Source organism: Pristiophorus japonicus, chromosome 15, assembly GCF_044704955.1.
Source record: "Pristiophorus japonicus isolate sPriJap1 chromosome 15, sPriJap1.hap1, whole genome shotgun sequence".
Taxonomy (NCBI): Eukaryota; Metazoa; Chordata; class Chondrichthyes; family Pristiophoridae; genus Pristiophorus; species Pristiophorus japonicus.
The window spans coordinates 21643554-21662281 of NC_091991.1; the positions used below are offsets into that span (position 1 = coordinate 21643554).

The 18728-nt window shown below is 44.1% G+C and overlaps 1 protein-coding gene and 1 pseudogene across 1 annotated transcript in view; one reads left to right on the forward strand and one right to left on the reverse strand.

The window, feature by feature from the left end:
- The window catches only part of LOC139281364 (leucine-rich repeat-containing G-protein coupled receptor 5A-like), a 250652-nt gene that overhangs the window by 135176 nt on the left and 96748 nt on the right, over positions 1–18728 (reverse strand). The window lies entirely within an intron of this gene.
- On the forward strand, positions 9550–9781 carry LOC139226020 (U2 spliceosomal RNA; annotated as a pseudogene).

Sequence of the window (18728 nt, forward strand, 5' to 3'; positions counted from 1 at the left end):
GTGTCTGCACCGTGTAAACTCATTGACACTGCAGCTTCTGTTTGGGACCCATCATTCGCCCACGTGTAAGCAGGGCATTTAGGTCAACTATAATGAACGTTTACTGTGTCGTCACAACCATGAAGGATTGTGACCGTATGAACCCTTTAATACGTACTTCCTTCACACAGTGCTTGTGCTTTACATTTTGCTTCCTCGCCATAAATATCTAGTGGTTATTTTTAAACTGTAACTTTAACATTGTTGCAAAGTAGTAAAAGCAAACCTTGGGCTATGAACACACCGTTGTCATATATGTTCGAGGTTTAATTTTGTGTTCTTCTGTGGCATGGGTCTTATCATTTTTCACTTAAAATATTGTATCAATATCACTCCCTGTCTTTCTTTGATTATTGTAATTTTGCGGGTGCATTCCATTTAATGGATTTCATGATTCAGTCATGATACAATCCTGACTCCTGCACAAGTATTAAGCAGTTTTGTATTGAGCTGAGGTCTTGACACCATTTTATGAAGTTAGAAAAGACAAATAAATCATTGTCCTGTCACAATTTGAATGACAAGAACGTTTATGTGGGCAACTTTAAGCTATCCCACCTGGTGAGAAACTGACCGACTGTCCATTTTACACTCTGCCCGGTTTTACTTCCCATTGACTTCTTTAAATTTATCTTCCTTCAAGTGCTAGCCTAGCTAAATGCACAAAATCAGCAGGAAACTCAAAACTGGCAGTTTTACACAGGATAGTTTGCATGTTGATATGTTATTTCATATGCCAGAGACTTGAGCACAACAAATCTAGGCTGACACTCCAGTGCAGTACTGAGGGAGTGCTGCACTGTCGGAGATGCCGTCTTTAGGGTGAGATGTTAAACCGAGTCCCTGTCTACTCTCGGGTAAAAGATCCCATGAAACTATTTTGAAGAAGAGCCGGGGAATTATTCCTGGTGTTCTGGCCAATATTTATCCCTCAGTCAACATCACTAAACAAAAACAGATTATTTGGTCATTATCACATTGCTGTTTGTGGGAGCTTGCTGTGCACAAATTGGCTGTCGCATTTCCTATATCACAACAGTGACTACACTTCAAAAAGTAATTCATTGGCTGTAAAGCGCTTTGGGATGTCCAGTGATCATGAAAGGCGCTATAGAAATGCAAGTCTTTGTTTCTTTTCTTTCTTTCTAATTTCAACATTATTTGCTAGCTTTATTCTGTTAATGATTTCTCAGATTAAAAGAAAGAATTGGATTTATACAGCACCTTTCAGGACCTCATGATGTTCCAAAATGCTTTATAGCCAATGAAATATTTTTGAAGTGTAGTCACTGTTGTAATGTAGGAAATACAGCAGCTAATTTGTGCACAGTAAGCTCTCACAAATATCAATGTGATAATGACCAGATAATCTGTTTTCCAGTTCTGATAAAGGTCATCTACCTGAAACGTTAACTCTGTTCCTTTCTCTACAGATGATGCCTGACCTGCTGAGTAGTCCCAATATTTTCTGTTTTATTTCAGATTTCCAGCATCCGCAGTATTTTATTTTTTAATGTTTTAGTGATGTTGGTTGAGGGATAAATATTGGTCAGGACTCCGCTACTCTCAGAGGAGTCACAAACTTTATGGCTCATAATTTGCTGTCATCATCATCATCATCATCATAGGCAGTCCCTTGAAGCGAGGATGACTTGCTTCCACACCAAAAAGGGATGAGTTCACAGGTGTTTCAATGAAGAACCTAATATTCCAGATTCCGAACTACATCGTGAAGGGTGGAAGATGCCTGTGCGAGAATTTTTTTAACGTGTGGCGGCCATTGCACACCAGCCACCACAAGGGCTTGACAGAGCTAGGTCTTGGTCCAATGGCAAGGATTACCCAAGACGACTGGAGACCATCTCTGTTGCACAGACTGAGCGCGCACACATATCGCAGTGTGGGCACGCCCGTGCTGCCCCTGGGCCCTCGCCTCTTCTGGGTCCCAGATTCACGCCTCTCCTGGGCCCCGGTCACTTCCCTCTACGGACTTTTGCCTTCGCCCCTCCTGCTGTGCCTGCCCGCACTGCAATCAGCGACCTGGCTTTGTAGCCGTCGCCCTCCTGCAGCAGCACGCGCTGCTCCTGCAGTGGTATGCCACCGCACGCTGCTCCCTCCAATGGCTCCGGTCTTGCAGGCTGGTACTGTGCCGATTTCCGGGTTGGGCCACCGCACACTGCTCCCTGCAGTGGCCCCGGCTACCAATTTGCTGTAGCAGGGCAACAAATGGCATCCTTCGTTAGTTAGACTGGCCCTTACTTGTTTAATCCCGACGATATCTTGCTTTGCAAATTGCTGAAAGTGCGAGTTGATAAATTCGCAGCGAGGGAAATGGGCATCAGGGACCCGAGTAAACAGGGCAAGCAACTGTGTATCTCCTTAACCAATCAGATTGAAGGATTGTGACATTAACAGCGCAAGGACTGAGAAGGAAGTGTAAATTAGAGCGAGTGAATTCAATGTCAAATCAGGTACAGAAAGAGAAATAAAGAGAGGGAAAGAAACATCAGATTAAGAGAACAAAAAGAGACAGAAAAGTAAAAAAGAAATTCACATTTTTAAAAACTCCAACCAGTAAAACCTGAAGGAATGAGTCTCCACACTTGTGATAGTTAATTTTCATTGGCAGTAATTAAAACTTAGCACATCATTAAGAGAATCTCTGATGGCTAATTCAGGGTTAATTAATCAGTGTGAAACTTAGGGTGGGTATCCATGGCCTCTGCCAGGAAGGAACAAGGCAACAGCGGGCCATTAATGGCAGTGCATCACTTACAGTCCCACTCCTGCTGCTGGTATGGCTGCCACCATTTTCTTCAGGGACTTCATCAGGCCAATTTGTAATAAAGCAAATCAGGCTCCTACACTAGTTGTCGGACCGCAGTGCAATTCTTGAGGTGACAGTGGGTGGAGGGTACCCTGTGGTTTGCCTGAGTGCTCCTCCTGACCCCGTCCAGGCCCACCACTTGCAACTAACTGCTTCTCCCAATCCACAGTGGGGCGACTGGAATTCCAGCCTCTGCCTCCCCACCTCCCCCCCACCCCCACCTCCCCCCCCCCCCACCCCCAGCTCCCCCTGGCTAACAAGCTGCATGTGGGCACCCAACAAGCTGCTATAATGGGGCCTGGTCCTCAGTATAGCTCATGCCTCGTCGCTGGGACTTCATGGGGGCGGTGTAAGCGCTCCTCCTGATGTACGCCCATAATTAAAGTCTAAACCAATGAAGCGAGTGGTGTATTGAGAAGGATGTGCATAGTGAATTAGGGGACTGGCTGGCATATTTGTGAATCAGACATTATTCTTGAACGCATTTTCTTTTGATTCAATCTCGCCATGTTGGTGCTGCTGGCAAGGCCGGCATTTACTGCCCAGCTCTAATTTCCCTTTTGATACACTTAGTGGCTTGCTGGCCACATCAGAGGGCAGTTCATTGTCAACCATGTTGATGTGGAACCAGAATCACAGTGCCAGATCATGTCAGGGCGACAAGTTTCCAGCCCTAAAGGACATTAGTGACATTTAACTTTATGGTCATTCTTTTTTACTGGTACCAGCAGTATTTAAAAAAATATTCTAATTCTCAAACCAGGGTGTGATTTGAACTCAGATTCTCTGGATTATTGCACCAAGCCTCTGAATTCCTAATTCAGTAACTACCCCTACAGCATCGTACCCATCGTATCCAGAAGGATCAAGACAGAGTACAGACAGCTTGACAAGTTTAAACTTATTCTGACAAAACCCCATTGGACCATACTGAATATTAGGTCAGTTTGCAGAAGACTTTTTTAAAAACATAAAAGAGTTCGAAGCAGCCCATTGCCGCATCCTGGGATATCGGTACGGGATAAGAAATCTTCACTAACACACATCTTCCTTAGTTGCACCAGGAATGCATATCGACTCCAGTGTGATTCCCTGAAGAGGTAGCATATACGTTTAAAAAAAAAACTGTTGTAACAGTCTATTCACAGTTATTGGTCTCTGAGGCAAAATACTCTTTAATCAAGTTGAAGTAATTCGACTCTGTCCCAGCTGCGATGAAATGTTTAAATTATCAGAACAAGATCTGAAATCAGCAACAGATTTAAACCGTATGAGGCCAGCTGTTGGCAGAATATTACATAAGCCACTAATTCTACAAGTATAGTAATGGGGGTGTTAATTCTGTGAGAGAGAATTTCTGGAACACATCGCTCTTTATTCTGTTTGAAGTAAAACACGCTAATTAAAATGAATTAACCATATAAGTACAGTTGAAATTGTTTAACTTCTACTGAAAGAAAACAAATATTCAATTTATATTCCCCGATGAAACTAGGGACTTCCTTCAATTGAAAATCTGAAGTCTTGCAGTCACTGAGACAAAACATGCTCCAAGGAACTGGCAGTACTGTTATTTCAAATTATTTATACCATATGGCTGGTCCATGTTAAAGTGTAACACCAGTGAACAACCTCTAAGAAGACACTTTAATCTCATCGGTTGGGAACCAGGAGTGTGATGCTCAAACTACCTTTGTATTGTGCCGCCCTGATTTTTTTTACTGTCACTGTTCTTCCTGTCGGCTTTTTTTATTCATTCACAGGATGTGGGCGTCGCCGGCAAGGCCAGCATTTATTGCCCATTCCCAATTGCCCTTCGGAAGGTGGTGGTGAGCCGCCTTCTTGAACCGCTGCAGTCCGCGTGGTGAAGATACTCCCACAATGTTGTTAGGGAGGGAGTTCCAGGATTTTGACCAGGCGACGATGAAGTAATGGCTGATCTATTTCCAAGTCAGGATGGTGTGTGACTTGGAGGGAAACGTGGAGCTGGTGGTGTTCCCATGCGCCTGCTGCCCTTGTCCTTCTGGGTGATAGAGGTCACGGGTTTGGGAGGTGCTGCCGACGAAGCCTTGGGAGTTGTTGCAGTGCATCTTGTAAATGAAATGGAAACACAAGTGCACTGCTGTCATGACACACGGCTGCAGACATTTCTATCAGGCTAGCTTTGAGAAACACTGAGAAATTCCCCCCCATGCAATGCCTATAATAATGTAATGATTGCTAGCTTCAGCTCTCTCTTTATTAAATATTCCTTGCTGGATAATTTGGCCCTAACAAACACAAGTACACTAATCACTCAAAAGTAGGCCTATGGCTGTCAGGGACTTTCAAAATATATCTCTGTTTTCCTAGCTGAAATAAAACGTAGTTTCATTACTGACTATTGTTAAGTCAATATTAATATCAAATAGTCACTCATATAAATAAATAACCAAGAATTACTGAAACACAGATGACGCCAGGCAGCAACTTCACCATGAGGACTGCTGTGGTTTAAAGACAAAACCCACCAGCACCTTCTCAGAACACAGGATGTGCAATAAATGCAGCCTTGCCCACAACCCGAGAACAAAGATTGAATTAATTTGATGATATGAACGATGCGATGTACTGGCCTCCAGAATTAGGCCCCACTGGGGCGGATGTGGACGGGGGAACAGAAATGCTGGCAGTGGCATAAGATTTGCTTGATATATTTGCCTATATAACAACTGCACTTCAAAATTAATTAATTGAATCTGAAGTGTTTGGAATGTCCAGAGAGATATCATGAGGTCCCATAGCATTCTTGCTTGAATCAGAAGGTTGTGGGTTTAAGCCCCACTCAAGAGTCTTGAGCACATAATCTAGGCGCACTCCAGTGCAGTACTGAGGGAGTGCTGCACTGTCGGAGGGGCAGTACTGAGGGAGTGCTGCACTGTTGGAGGTGCCGAATTTCCAATGTGACTTTAAACCGAGACCTTGACTGCTCTCAGGTGCAGATAAAAGATCCCATGGCGCTATTCAAAGAAGAGGAGGATAGTTCTCTCAATGATCTGGCCACTACTTATCCCTCAATCAACACCTAGTTCTGGTTATTTGTTTCATTGCTGCTTGTGGGACCTTGCTCTGCTCAAATTGGCTGCCATGTTGGCTATATTATAATAAGGCCTTCACTTCAAAAGTACTTCATTGGTTGCAAAGCGCTTTGCAACATCCTGAGATAGTGAAAGGCGCTATATAAATACAATATGGGGAATTAGTGATGGGGAACATGGAGATAGCAGAAACTCTGAACAAATATTTTGTATCAGTTTTTACGGTAGAGGTTACTAAAAATATCTCAACAATGGATCGTCAAGGGGCTATATGGGGGGAGGAACTTAACACAATCACAAAGGAGGTAATACTCAGTAATATAATAGGACTAAAGATGGATAAATCCCCTGGACCTGATGGCTTGCATCCTAGGGTCTTAAGAGAAGTAATGGCAGGGATAGTGGATGCATTGGTTGTAATTTAAGTTACCTGGATTCTGGGGAGGTGCCAGTAGATTGGAAAACTGCAAATGCAACGCCCCTATTTTAAAAAAAAGGCAGACAAAAAAACAGGAAACTATAGACCAGTTAGCCTGACATCTGTGGTTGGGAAAATGTTGGAGGCGATTATTAAAGAAGCAGTAGCAGGACATTTGTAAAAGCATAATTCAGTCAGGCAGAGTCAGCTTGGATTTATGATCTGTACTTACAATCTATATTAATGACTTGGATGAAGGGACCGAGTGTAACGTTGCCAAGTTCGCTGATGATACAAAGATGGGAGGATAGGCAATGTGTGAGGTGGACACAATAAAAAACATATTTGACAAATTTGACAAATTTGCTGGAATTCTTTGAGGATGTAACGGACAGTGTGGATAAAGGGGAACCAGAGATGTGGTGTATTTGGACTTCCAGAAGGCATTTGACAAGATGCCACATAAAAGGTTACTGCATTGAAGGTTGGCATGCAGGTGCAGCAGGCGGTTAAGAAAGCAAATGGCATGTTGGCCTTCATAGCAAGGGGATTTGAGTACAGGGGCAGGGAGGTGTTGCTACAGTTGTACAGGGCATTGGTGAGGCCACACCTGGAGTATTGTGTACAGTTTTGGTCTCCTAACCTGAGGAAGGACATACTTGCTATTGAGGGAGTGCAGCGAAGGTTCACCAGACTGATTCCCGGGATGGCGGGACTGACCTATCAAGAAAGACTGGATCAACTGGGCTTGTATTCACTGGAGTTCAGAAGAATGAGAGGGGACCTCATAGAAACATTTAAAATTCTGACGGGTTTAGACAGGTTAGATGCAGGAAGAATGTTCCCAATGTTGGGGAAGTCCAGAACCAGAGGTCACAGTCTAAGGATAAGGGGTAAGCCATTTAGGACCGAGATGTGGAGGAACTTCTTCACCCAGAGAGTGGTGAACCTGTGGAATTCTCTACCACAGAAAGTTGTTGAGGCCAATTCACTAAATATATTCAAAAAGGAGTTAGATGAGGTCCTTACTACTAGGGGGATCAAGGGGTATGGCGAGAAAGCAGGAATGGGGTACTGAAGTTGAATGTTCAGCCATGAACTCATTGAATGGCGGTGCAGGCTAGAAGGGCCGAATGGCCTACTCCTGCACCTATTTTCTATGTTTCTATGTTTCTATGCACAAGATAAACGTTCACGGGGTTGAGGGTAATATATTAGCATGGATAGAGGATTGGCTAACTAACAGAAATCAGAGAGTCGGGATAAATGGTTAATTCTCAGGTTGGCAACCAGTAACTAGTGGGGTGCCACAGGGATCAGTGCTGGGACCCCAACTATTTACAATCTATATTAATGAGTTGGATGATGAGACCGAGTGTAACATAACCAAGTTTGCTGCTGATACAAAGATGGGAGGAAAAGCAATGTGTGAGGAGGACACAAAAAAACTGCAAAAGAACATAGATAGGTTAAATGGAATATAAAAGCAGGGAAGTCTTGCTACAGTTATACAGGGTATTAGTGAGACCACACCTGAAATACTGCGTACAGTTTTGGTTTCCATATTTAAGAAAGGATATACTTGCTTTGGAGGCAGTTCAGAGAACGTTCACTAGGTTGATTCCAGAGATGAGGGGGTTGACTTATGAGGAAAGGTTGAGTAGGTTGGACCTCTACTCATTGGAATTCAGAAGATTGAGAGGTGATCTTATCGAAACGTATAAGATTATGAGGGGGCTTGACAAGGTGAATGTGGAGAGGATGTTTCCACTGATTGGGGAGACTAGAACTAGGGGACATAATCTTAGAATAAGGGGCCGCCCATTTAAAACTGAGATGAGGAGGAATTTTTTCTCTCAGAGGGTTATAAATTTGTGGAATTCGCTGCCTCAGAGAGCTGTGGAAGCTGGGTTATTGAATAAATTTAAGACGGAGATAGACTGTTTCTTAACCGATAAGGAAATAAGGGGTTATGGTGAACGGGCGGGGAAGTGGACCTGAGTCCATGATTGGTTCAGCCATGATCGTATTAAATGGCAGAGCAGGCTCGAGGGGCCGTATGACTTACTCCTGCTCCTATTTCTTATGTTCTTACAAGTCTTTTTAATTTCCTTCTTTATATAAAGGCAAGTTCATTAATTTGTTCTTTTTTCTCCCCATCTCTCTCTCTTTAATAACTTCTGAACTCAATCTATAATGAAATCCTCAGTTTTTTTTGTTTCCTGTTCTAGAAAATGTATTTACTTAATTTCTGAGGTGATTCTGGAGCCATTTTGTGATATTCGGAAAATGAGTTTTAAGGCAGATTTACACAACAGTCAAGTTGCTTTGCACTGACACTAAAGATTTTTCAGGGAAATCCAGAGTTAGGACTTGACCTAATTCTGGCGTGAAGCAGAGTGTGACTCCCTCTTACACAGGGAGTCACTCTGAACTGCCTCCTTGGGCTGGAATTGCAGATTTGCAACAAAAGGTTAGTGTTGGTGCAAAGTGAAACCGTTTCTCACTGATGTACTGACACTGTTGTATTGTAAACACACCCAGAGATAACTATACAGCAAAGCAAGACTAAGTGAGCAATTATATTAGCCTCAGAGGACTGTTATCTTTTGATGTTGAAGGAGCCATTTTAAGAGGGGGATATTCAAGATAAAATCAAAACTAGGTGTGAAATCATATCAGCTTTTCTATGCACTGCCACCTTGGAAGCACAGAAAGTCATAAATGGTTTTTATCAGGAATGTATGAGGCAATAAACACTTCTTGTGCTGATTAAGTTTTGACACCACAACAACAATAACATAGACACGTCAACAATGAAGCATACTCGATTTTGACAGAGGTTTAAAAATGTTTTTTTGCAAAGCAGAAATACAGTCCTTGTTACAATTGGAGAAACTACTGGCAAGTGATACTGGGATGTGGAACAAGACAAGATATGGTTTTCGACCAGGACTAGAAGGACATTAAACACTGATCAGCTCTGAGAAGTATGGTATTAGACAATAACCTCCTTGGCACAAGCTTTAGCTGAGTGGAACTTCTGCAAACCTCCTCTCTGCATTCCTGACCATGGTCCATTTCCTGGGGTCTGGGTAATTTAAAGGTGGATGCTGGGGTCCTTTATGGTGCTGCCTCAGATGGGCAAGGGAAATTGCTGGGACGGCTTGCATGGCTGATGATCATCATTTATTTCTCGGCCTTTTGGCTAAGATCATGCGTAACTGACCTGACCAGCCACCATGACCTCCGGGTGGTTTCTCCCTGGTCAGGAAGGTATATGCTTGCTTTTTTGGAAACAGGAGGTGGGTGGGGTGGCTTGACCCATCCACCTCCATGGAGTTGTGTGGGGGGCCTGACCCATCCACCTCCATGGCACGAACCTGGTATTGCAGTACTTCCAGGAACAGTGCTTGGGCTCTAGGCCTTTTGGCTAAGAGCATTGGTGCAGGGTGATCCTTGATGTGTGCAAGGTGACCTCTGGCGTTTGTGATCTGACAAAGAATTGGAAAGATTGGCAACGAATAAATAAAAAAAAAAAAATTAGTGAAGACAAATGTAGGTCCTTTACAGACAGAAACGGGAGAATTTATAATGGGAACAAGGAAATGGCAGAACAATTAAATAAATACTTTGGTTCTGTCTTCACGGAAGAGGACACAAATAACATCCCAGAAATGCTAGGGAACCAAGGGTCTGGTGAGCAAGAGGAATTAAAAGAAATGATTATTAGTGAGAAAATAGTGCTGGAGAAATTAATAGCACTGAAGGCCGATAAATCCCCAGGGCCTGAAGATCTGCATCCCAGAGTATTAAAAGAGATAGCCATGGAAATAGTAGATGCATTGTGTTATGTATGTAATAACTCAACAGACTGAATACCGTAAACTAACACAGGTACAAACCTGGCTCTGCTTTATTAGGGCCCAAAGGATGGCCGAGCGGTCTAAGGTGCTGCGTTCAGATCGCAGTTCTCTCTGGTGGCATGTGTTTGAATCCCACTTCTGACAACTTCTTATTTTTCTAGCGAGAAGGAGGAACTGCAAATGGTGTTAGGGAAATTGATGGGATTGAAGGCCAATAAATCCCCAGGGCCTGATAGTCTGCATCCCAGTGTACTTAAGGAAGTGGTCCGAGAAATAGTAGATGCATTGGTGGTCATTTTCCAACATTCCATAGACTCTGGATCAGTTCCTATGGATTTGAGGGTAGCTAATGTAACCCCACTTTTTAAAAAAGGAGGGAGAGCGAAAACAGGTAATTATAGACTGGTCAGCCTGACATCGGTAGTGGGGAAAATGTTGGAATCAATTATTAAAGATGTAAGAGCAGCGCATTTGGAAAGCAGTGACAGGATCGGTCCAAGTCAGCATGGATTTATGAAAGGGAAATCATGCTTGACAAATCTTCTAGAATTTTTTGAGGATGTAACGAGTAGAGTGGATAAGGGAGATCCGGTGGATGTGATGTATTTGGACGTTCAAAAGGCTTTTGACAATGTCCCACACAAGAGATTAGTGTGCAAAATTAAGGCACATGGGATTGGGGGTAATGTATTGACGTGGATAGAGAACTGGTTGGCAGACAGGAAGCAAAGAATGGGCATAAACAGGTCCTTTTCAGAATGGCAGGCAGTGACTAGTGGGGTACCGCATGGTTCAGCTATTTACAATATACATTAATGATTTAGACGAAGGAATTGAATATAATATCTCCAAGTTTGCAGATGACACTAAGCTGGGTGGCAGTGTGAACTGTGAGGAGGTGCTAAGAGGCTGCAGGGTGACTTGGATAGGTTAGGTGAGTGGGCAAATGCAAGGCTGATGCAGTATAATGTGGATAAGTGTGAGGTTATCCACTTTGGTGGCAAAAACAGGAAGGCAGATTATTATCTGAATGGTGACAGATTAATAAAAAGGGGAGGTGCAACGAGACCCGAGTGTCATGGTATGTCAGTCATTGAAAGTAGGCATGCAGGTACAGCAGGCAGTTAAGAAAGCAAATGGCATGTTGGCCTTCCTAGCGAGAGGATTTGAGTATAGGAGCAGGGAGGTCTTACTGTAGTTGTACAGGGCATTGGTGAGACCACACCTTGAGTTCTATGTACAGTTTTGGTCTCCTAATCTGAGGAAGGACATTCTTGCTATTGAGGGAGTGCAGTCAAGGTTCACCAGACTGATTCCCGGGATGGCAGGACTGAGATATGAAGAAAGACTGGATCGACTAGACTTATCTTCAATTTAGAAGAATGAGAGGGGATAGGCACATAGACACAAAGAAATTAGGCCATTCGGCAGGAGTAGGCCATTCGGCCCTCCGAGCTTGCACCGCCATTCACTAAAATCATGGCTGATCATTCAACCTCAGTACCCCTTTCCTGCTCTCTCTCCATACCCTTTGATCCCTTTAGCCGTAAGGGCCATATCTAACTCCTTTTTGAATATATCTAATGAACTGGCCTCAACAACTTTCTGCGGTAGAGAATTCCACAGGTTAACCACCCTTTGAGTGAAGAAGTTTCTCCTCATCTCGGTCCTAAATGGCTTACCCCTTATTCTTAGACTGTGACCCCAGGTTCTGGAACTCCCCAGCAACGGGAACATTCTTCCTGCCTCTAATCTGTCCAATCCCGTCAGAATTTTATATGTTTCTATGAGATCCCCTCTCATTCTTCTAAACTCCAGTGAATACAAGCCCAGTTGATCCAGTCTCTCCTCATATGTCAGTCCTGTCATCCCGGGATTCAATCTGGTGAACCTTCGCTGCACTCCCTCAATAGCAAGAACGTCCTGCCTCAGATAGGAGACCAAAACTGAACACAATATTCCGGCTGAGGCCTCACCAAGGCTCTGTACAACTGCAGTAAGAACTCCCTGCTCCTATACTCAAATCCCCTAGCTATGAAGGCCAACATGACATTTGCCTTCTTCACCGCCTGCTGTACCTGCATGCCAAACTTCAATGACTGGTGTACCATAACACCCAGGTCTTGTTGCACCTCCCCTTTTCCTAATCTGTCACCATTCAGATGATATTCTGTCTTCCTGTTTTTGCCACCAAAGTGGATAAACTCACATTTATCCACATTATATTGTGTCTGTCATGCATTTGCCCACTCACCTAACCTGTCCAAGTCACCCTGCAGCCTCTTAGCATCCTAGTCACAGCTCACACCGCCACCCAGCTTAGTGTCATCTGCAAACTTGGAGATATTACATTCAATTCCTTCATCTAAATCATTGATGTATATTGTAAATAGCTATGGTCCCAGCACTGAACCCTACGGCACCCCACTGGTCACTGCCTGCCATTCTGAAAAGGACCCGTTTATTCCGGCTCTCTGCTTCCTGTCTGCCAACCAGTTCTCTATCCACATCAATACATTACCCCCAATACCATGTGCATTCATTTTGCACACTAATCTCTTGTGTGAGACATTGTTAAAAGCCTTTTGAAAGTCCAAATACACCACATCCACTGGTTCTCCCTTGTCCACTCTACTCGTTACATCCTCAAAAAATTCTCGAAGATTTGTCAAGCATGATTTCCTTTCATAAATTTTTTAAAAAGTGGGGTTACATTAGCAACGCTCCAGTCCATAGGAACTGATCCAGAGTCAATAGAATGTTGGAAAATGATCACCAATGTATCCACTATTTCTAGGGCCACTTCCTTAAGTACTCTGGGATGCAACCTATCAGGCCCTGGGAATTTATCGGCCTTTAATCCCATCAATTTTCCTAACACAATTTCCTGACTAACAAGGATTTCCTTCAGTTCCTCCTTTTCGCTAGACCCTCGAACCTCTAGTATTTCCGGAAGGTTATTTGTGTCTTCCTTAGTGAAGGCAGATCCAAAGTATTTGTTCAATTGCCATTTCTTTGTTCCCCATTATAAATTCATCTCATAGAAGCATATAAAATTCTGACGGGATTGGACAGGTTAGATGCAGGAAGAATGTTCCCGATATTGGGGAAGTCCCGAACCAAAGGTCACAGTCTAAGGATAAGGGGTAAGCCATTTAGGACCGAGATAAGAAGAAACTTTTTCACCCAGGGAATTGTGAACCTGTGGAATTCTCTACCACAGAAAGTTGTTGAGTCTAGTTCGTTGGATATATTCAAAAGGGAGTTAGATGCGGCTCTTATGGCTAAAGGGATCGGGGGTATGGAGAGAAAGCAGGAGTGGGGTACTGAAATTGCATGATCAGCCATGATCATATTTAATGGTGGTGCAGGCTCGAATGGCCTGCTCCTATTTTCTATGTTTCTATGGATTGCCTTTTATACCTCGGCCACACACACGTACGAACAGCCCAATGGCCTCCAACAGTGGCGCCACCTGGTGGCTAGTAACCCCAAGCATACATACATGACAATATCCCTCTTTAAGATATTGGTAAGTCTTTTTACAAATTGAGACGGTTCGGGGCTTTCCACTCCCGAGCTGATCGTCTCAGTTCAACTCCAGCCTTGGGTGAGCGTTCTGAGTCAGTTATGACTGGGGGTTGGGTAGCCGATCTGATGGGAGTGGCAGTGACCATGACAGGGATTGAAAGTCCAGATTCATTGATGACAGCAGAGTCCTCTGATGACTGAGGGTAGGTTGGTTGGTCACTGTGTCTTCCTCAGACTGTTCTAGTTCATCCGTGTGCCGCAGCTTTATCTGATCAACATGTTTCCTGCATGTTTGCCCATTCTTGAATTTGACGATAAAAATTCTGTTACCATCCTTGGCCGTAACAGTACCCACAATCCACTTGGGATCTTGACCATAATTTACACAGGATACACAGGATCGTTAACAGAAATGTCGCATGACACAGCAGCGTGATCATGATATTACTGGTGACTTTACGTCTGTATTCAACGTGATCATTCAAGTCAGGATAGATAAGAGCGAGTTTGGTCTTGAGACCTCTCTTCATCAATAGTTCAGCAGGGGGGACCCCGGTAAGCGTGTGGGGTCTTGTCCTGTAACTAAGCAATATGCATGACAAGCGAGTCTGCAGTGAAACTTGTGTTACACGTTTCATACTCTGCTTGATGGTTTGGACAGCACGCTCTGCTTGACCATTAGATGCGGGTTTGAATGGTGCTGACCTCACATGTTTGATACCATTGAGTTTCATGAACTCTTGAAACTCCAGACTCGTGAAGCAAGGTCCATTGTCACTTACAACGATGTCGGGCAGATCATGAGTGGCAAACATGACACAAAGGCTCTCAATGTTAGCTGTGGATGTACTGGATGACTCTATCCACTTAGAATATGCATCCACCACAACTAAAAACATCTTTCCCAGGAAGGGACCTACAAAGTCGATGTGGATCCTGGACCATGGTTTGGATGGCCACTGTTATATCTTTAGATGCTCTGATAATGACACCACGAGGCAATGTGTTGTACTTGAACTGTAGTGACCTTAGTCCTTTATTGATAACTCCAGAGGATCACACCTGGTGGCCTGTCTTTTATACTAGGCCTGGCACACCTGTACAGGTAACCTGCAAGTCTCCCACTGCTGTGCCCTCTGGTGGCACACCTTGTATCCTACATGGTTACCATGTGCACTATCACATGACAGCCACAACCACAGACTCTGCGGCGATTCCACTGGTGCTTTACTTTGCTGCATGCAAGTGTTGCACTGATGCACACATGATTCCAGATCAGAGTCAATTCCAGGTCACCATACATGAGACCTGGCAATGGTTTTCATCATGACAATACTGGGATGAGTGCTATGTAGATCATGTACAAATTTCTCTCTGCCTTTCTTAGGCATAACAACACGATTACCCCACAGTAAACAATCTGACTGAATGGATAGTTCGTCTTTGCGATGGTTGTAAGGTTTGGTCTCATCACCCATTTGCTTGGGTATGGCAGACCAATCACCACTAAGGACACAATGTTTCACAACTGATAATATCGGGTCCTGGCTGGTCTAGGTCTTAACTTGTTGAGCTGTGACAGGGGGTCCTTCACTTTCAAAAGCATCCATAACTAACAGTAGGTCTGCAGGTTGTGGCGTCTCCATCTCCGGTGTGGGCAACGGCAGACAGCTCAAAGCATCGGCACAATTCTCGGTGCCAGGTCTATGGTGAATGGCATAATCATAGGCAGATAATGTCAGCGCCCACCTCCTGGATGCGGGACGATGCATTGGTATTGATACCTTTGTTTTCCGAAAACAATGAAATGAGTGGCTTGTGATCTGTTTCCAGTTCAAACCGAAGACCAAACAGGTACTGATGCATTTTTTTAACCCCATACACAAAGGCTAATGCTTCTTTTTCTACCATGCTGTAGGCTCTTTCCATCTTTGACAAACCTTTAGAAGCATACGCAACAGATTGTAGTTTACCCGACTCATTAGCTTGTTGGAGCACGAAACCAACTCCATATCACGAAGCATCACAGACCAATACTAGATGCTTACATGGATCATAATGTACCAGCAGCTTGTTAGAGCAAAACAGATGAGTAGCCTTTTCAAAAGCTCTATCTTGAGACCCAGCTGTCACCTTTTTTAGCAGCATGTGCAGTGGCTCTAATAAAGTGCTCAATCTAGATAAGAAATTACTGAAGTAGTTGAGTAGACCAAGGAATGAACGCAGCTCCGTCACATTCTGAGGCTTGAGTGCATTTTTGATGGCCTTGGTTTTCGAATCCGTAGGCCTGATGCCATCAGCAGCAATTTTCCTCCCCAGGAATTCGACTTCCGGTGCCATGAAGACGCACTTCGAACGTTTCAGTCTGAGTCCCACTTTGTCCAGACGATGTAGAACCTCTTCCAGGTTGTTCAGATGTTCAGCGGTGTCGCGACCTGTGACCAGGATGTCATCTTGGAACATGACGGTTCTAGGGACGGACTTCAGTCGACTCTCCATGTTCCTCTGAAATATGGCTGCAGCCGAGTGAATTCCGAAAGGACGCCTGTTGTAGATAAACAGTCCTTTATCAGTGTTGATGCACATAAGTTTCTTCGACGTCTCGACCAGCTCCTGTGTCATGTAGGCCGACGTCAGATCCAGCTTAGTGAACGACTTCCCCCCGGCTAGCGTTGCAAACAGGTCATTAGCCTTCGGATAATGGATATTGATCCCGTTTCGAAACTCGGTTGATCGTAACCTTGTAGTCTCCACAAATCCTGACAGTGCCATCATTCTTCAACACAGGAACAATGGGGCTAGCCCATTCGTTAAATTCAGGCTGGAGTCTGTCCAGTTCGATTTCGACCTTCTCCCTCATCATATACGGAACTTCCCGAGCTTTATGATGGACGGGTCTCGCATCCGAGTCCACGTGGATCTGCACTTTGGCTCCTGTGAATTTGCCGATGCCTGGTTCAAACAGCAAGGGGAACTTGCTCAGCACTTGAGCACATGGAGTATCATCCTTCGCCAACAACATTTTGATATCGTTCCAATTCCATCTGATTTTTTCTAGCCAATTCCTGCCGAACAGCGTTGGACCATTGCCTGGAACAATCCATAACAGTAAATCATGAACCGCACCATCATACAACACCTTGACTACTGCACTGCCAATCACCGTTATGAGTTCTTTAGTGTACATATGCAACTTGGCATTGACTGGACTCAGCTTAGGTTTCACAGCCTTAGTATCCCACAGCTTGTTGAATGTCCTCTGGCTCATTATTGATTGACTCGCACCTGTGTCCAATTCCATCGGTACCGGCACACCATTAAGTTTCACATTAATCACTATCGCTTGGCTCTTTGTTAGGAACGAATACAGTCCATACACTTCCTCCTCTGATATCTCGGATTGCATATCCGGATCCGCGCTATACTGGTCATCATCCTCCACGTGGTGTGTCACAGCACGCTTGCTCAGTTGCGGACACATGCGCTGGAGATGCCCCAGTCTCGAACAGCCTTTACAAATGTACTGTTTAAACTGACACTGATGAGGCCGATGATTGTCCCCACAACGCCAACATGGTGAAATCGGATTCATTCCCATTGGCGGACTTTGGGTAGCCACAGGTTTCGCATACGCAGTCGAGTAGGCCTTGCCATATACAGCTCTGCCAAACGATGATACAATCTTGTTTACAGTACTTGCTGAGTTCTGATTTTTCAATGATATCTGCTTTAAGTTTTTGTCCGTCGTCATGCATGCCTGGGCAATTGTGATGGCCTTGCTCAAATCCAGCGTCTCCGCTGCCAGTAGCTTACGCAGGATCTCCTCGTGGTTGATGCCAATTACAAATTTGTCCTGCAGCATGTCTCCCAACGCGTTTTCGAACTTACACGGTCCAGCTAGACGTCTTAGGTTGGCAATGAACTCTGACACATCCTGGCCCTCAGAACGAACGTGCTTGTAAAATCGATATCGTGAGATGATGATGCCTTCTTCTGGTTTGAGATGGTTACGTACCAGAGCACACAATTCCTCATAGTCCTTGTCCATTGGACTTATAGGCAAGAGAAGATTCTTTATGAGTCCATAAATTTTCGGACCGCAAACCGTGAGGAAGACCGCCCTGTGCCTAACTGCGTCAGTGGGTTCCTCCATTTTGTTGGCCATGAAGTACTGGTCCAGGCGAGCTACAAAATCTGCCCAGTCCTCTCCCTCCATGAATCTCTCCAGAATTCCAATTGTGCCCATTTATGCATGTGAAGGTTCTTAAATTACCTCGCCGCCAAATGTTATGTATGTAATAACTCGACAGACTGAATACTGTAAACTATCACAGGTACAAACCTGGCTCTGCTTTATTAGGGCTCATAGTGATTACATTACATGATGGCTTGCCTTTTATACCTGGGCCACACACATGGCGTACAGCTCAATGACCTCTGACAGTGGTGCCACCTGGTGGCTAGTAACTCCAAGCATACATACATGACACATTGGTTTTCACCTTCCAAAATTCTATAGATTATGGAACAGTTCCTGCAGATTGGAGGGTGGCAAATGTAATCCCACTATTTAAAAAAGGAGGGAGAGAGAAAACAGGGAACTACAGACCGGTCAGCCTGACATCAGTAGTAGGGAAAATGTTAGAGTCTATTTTAAAGGCTTTGATAACGGCACACTGAGATAATATCAACAGGATTTGACAAAGTCAACATGGATTTATGAAAGGAAAATCATGTTTGATAAACCTTCTGGAATTTTTTGAGGATGTAACTGAGAATTGATAAGAGAGAACCAGTGGATGTAGAGTATTTGGATTTTCAAAAGGCCTTTGATAAAGTTCCACATAAGAGGTTAGTGTGAAAAATTAAAGCACATAGGAATGGGGGTAATGTACTGGCATGGATTGAAAATTGGTTAACTGACAGGAAACAGAGAGTAGGAATAAATGGGTCTTTTTCGGGGTGGCAGG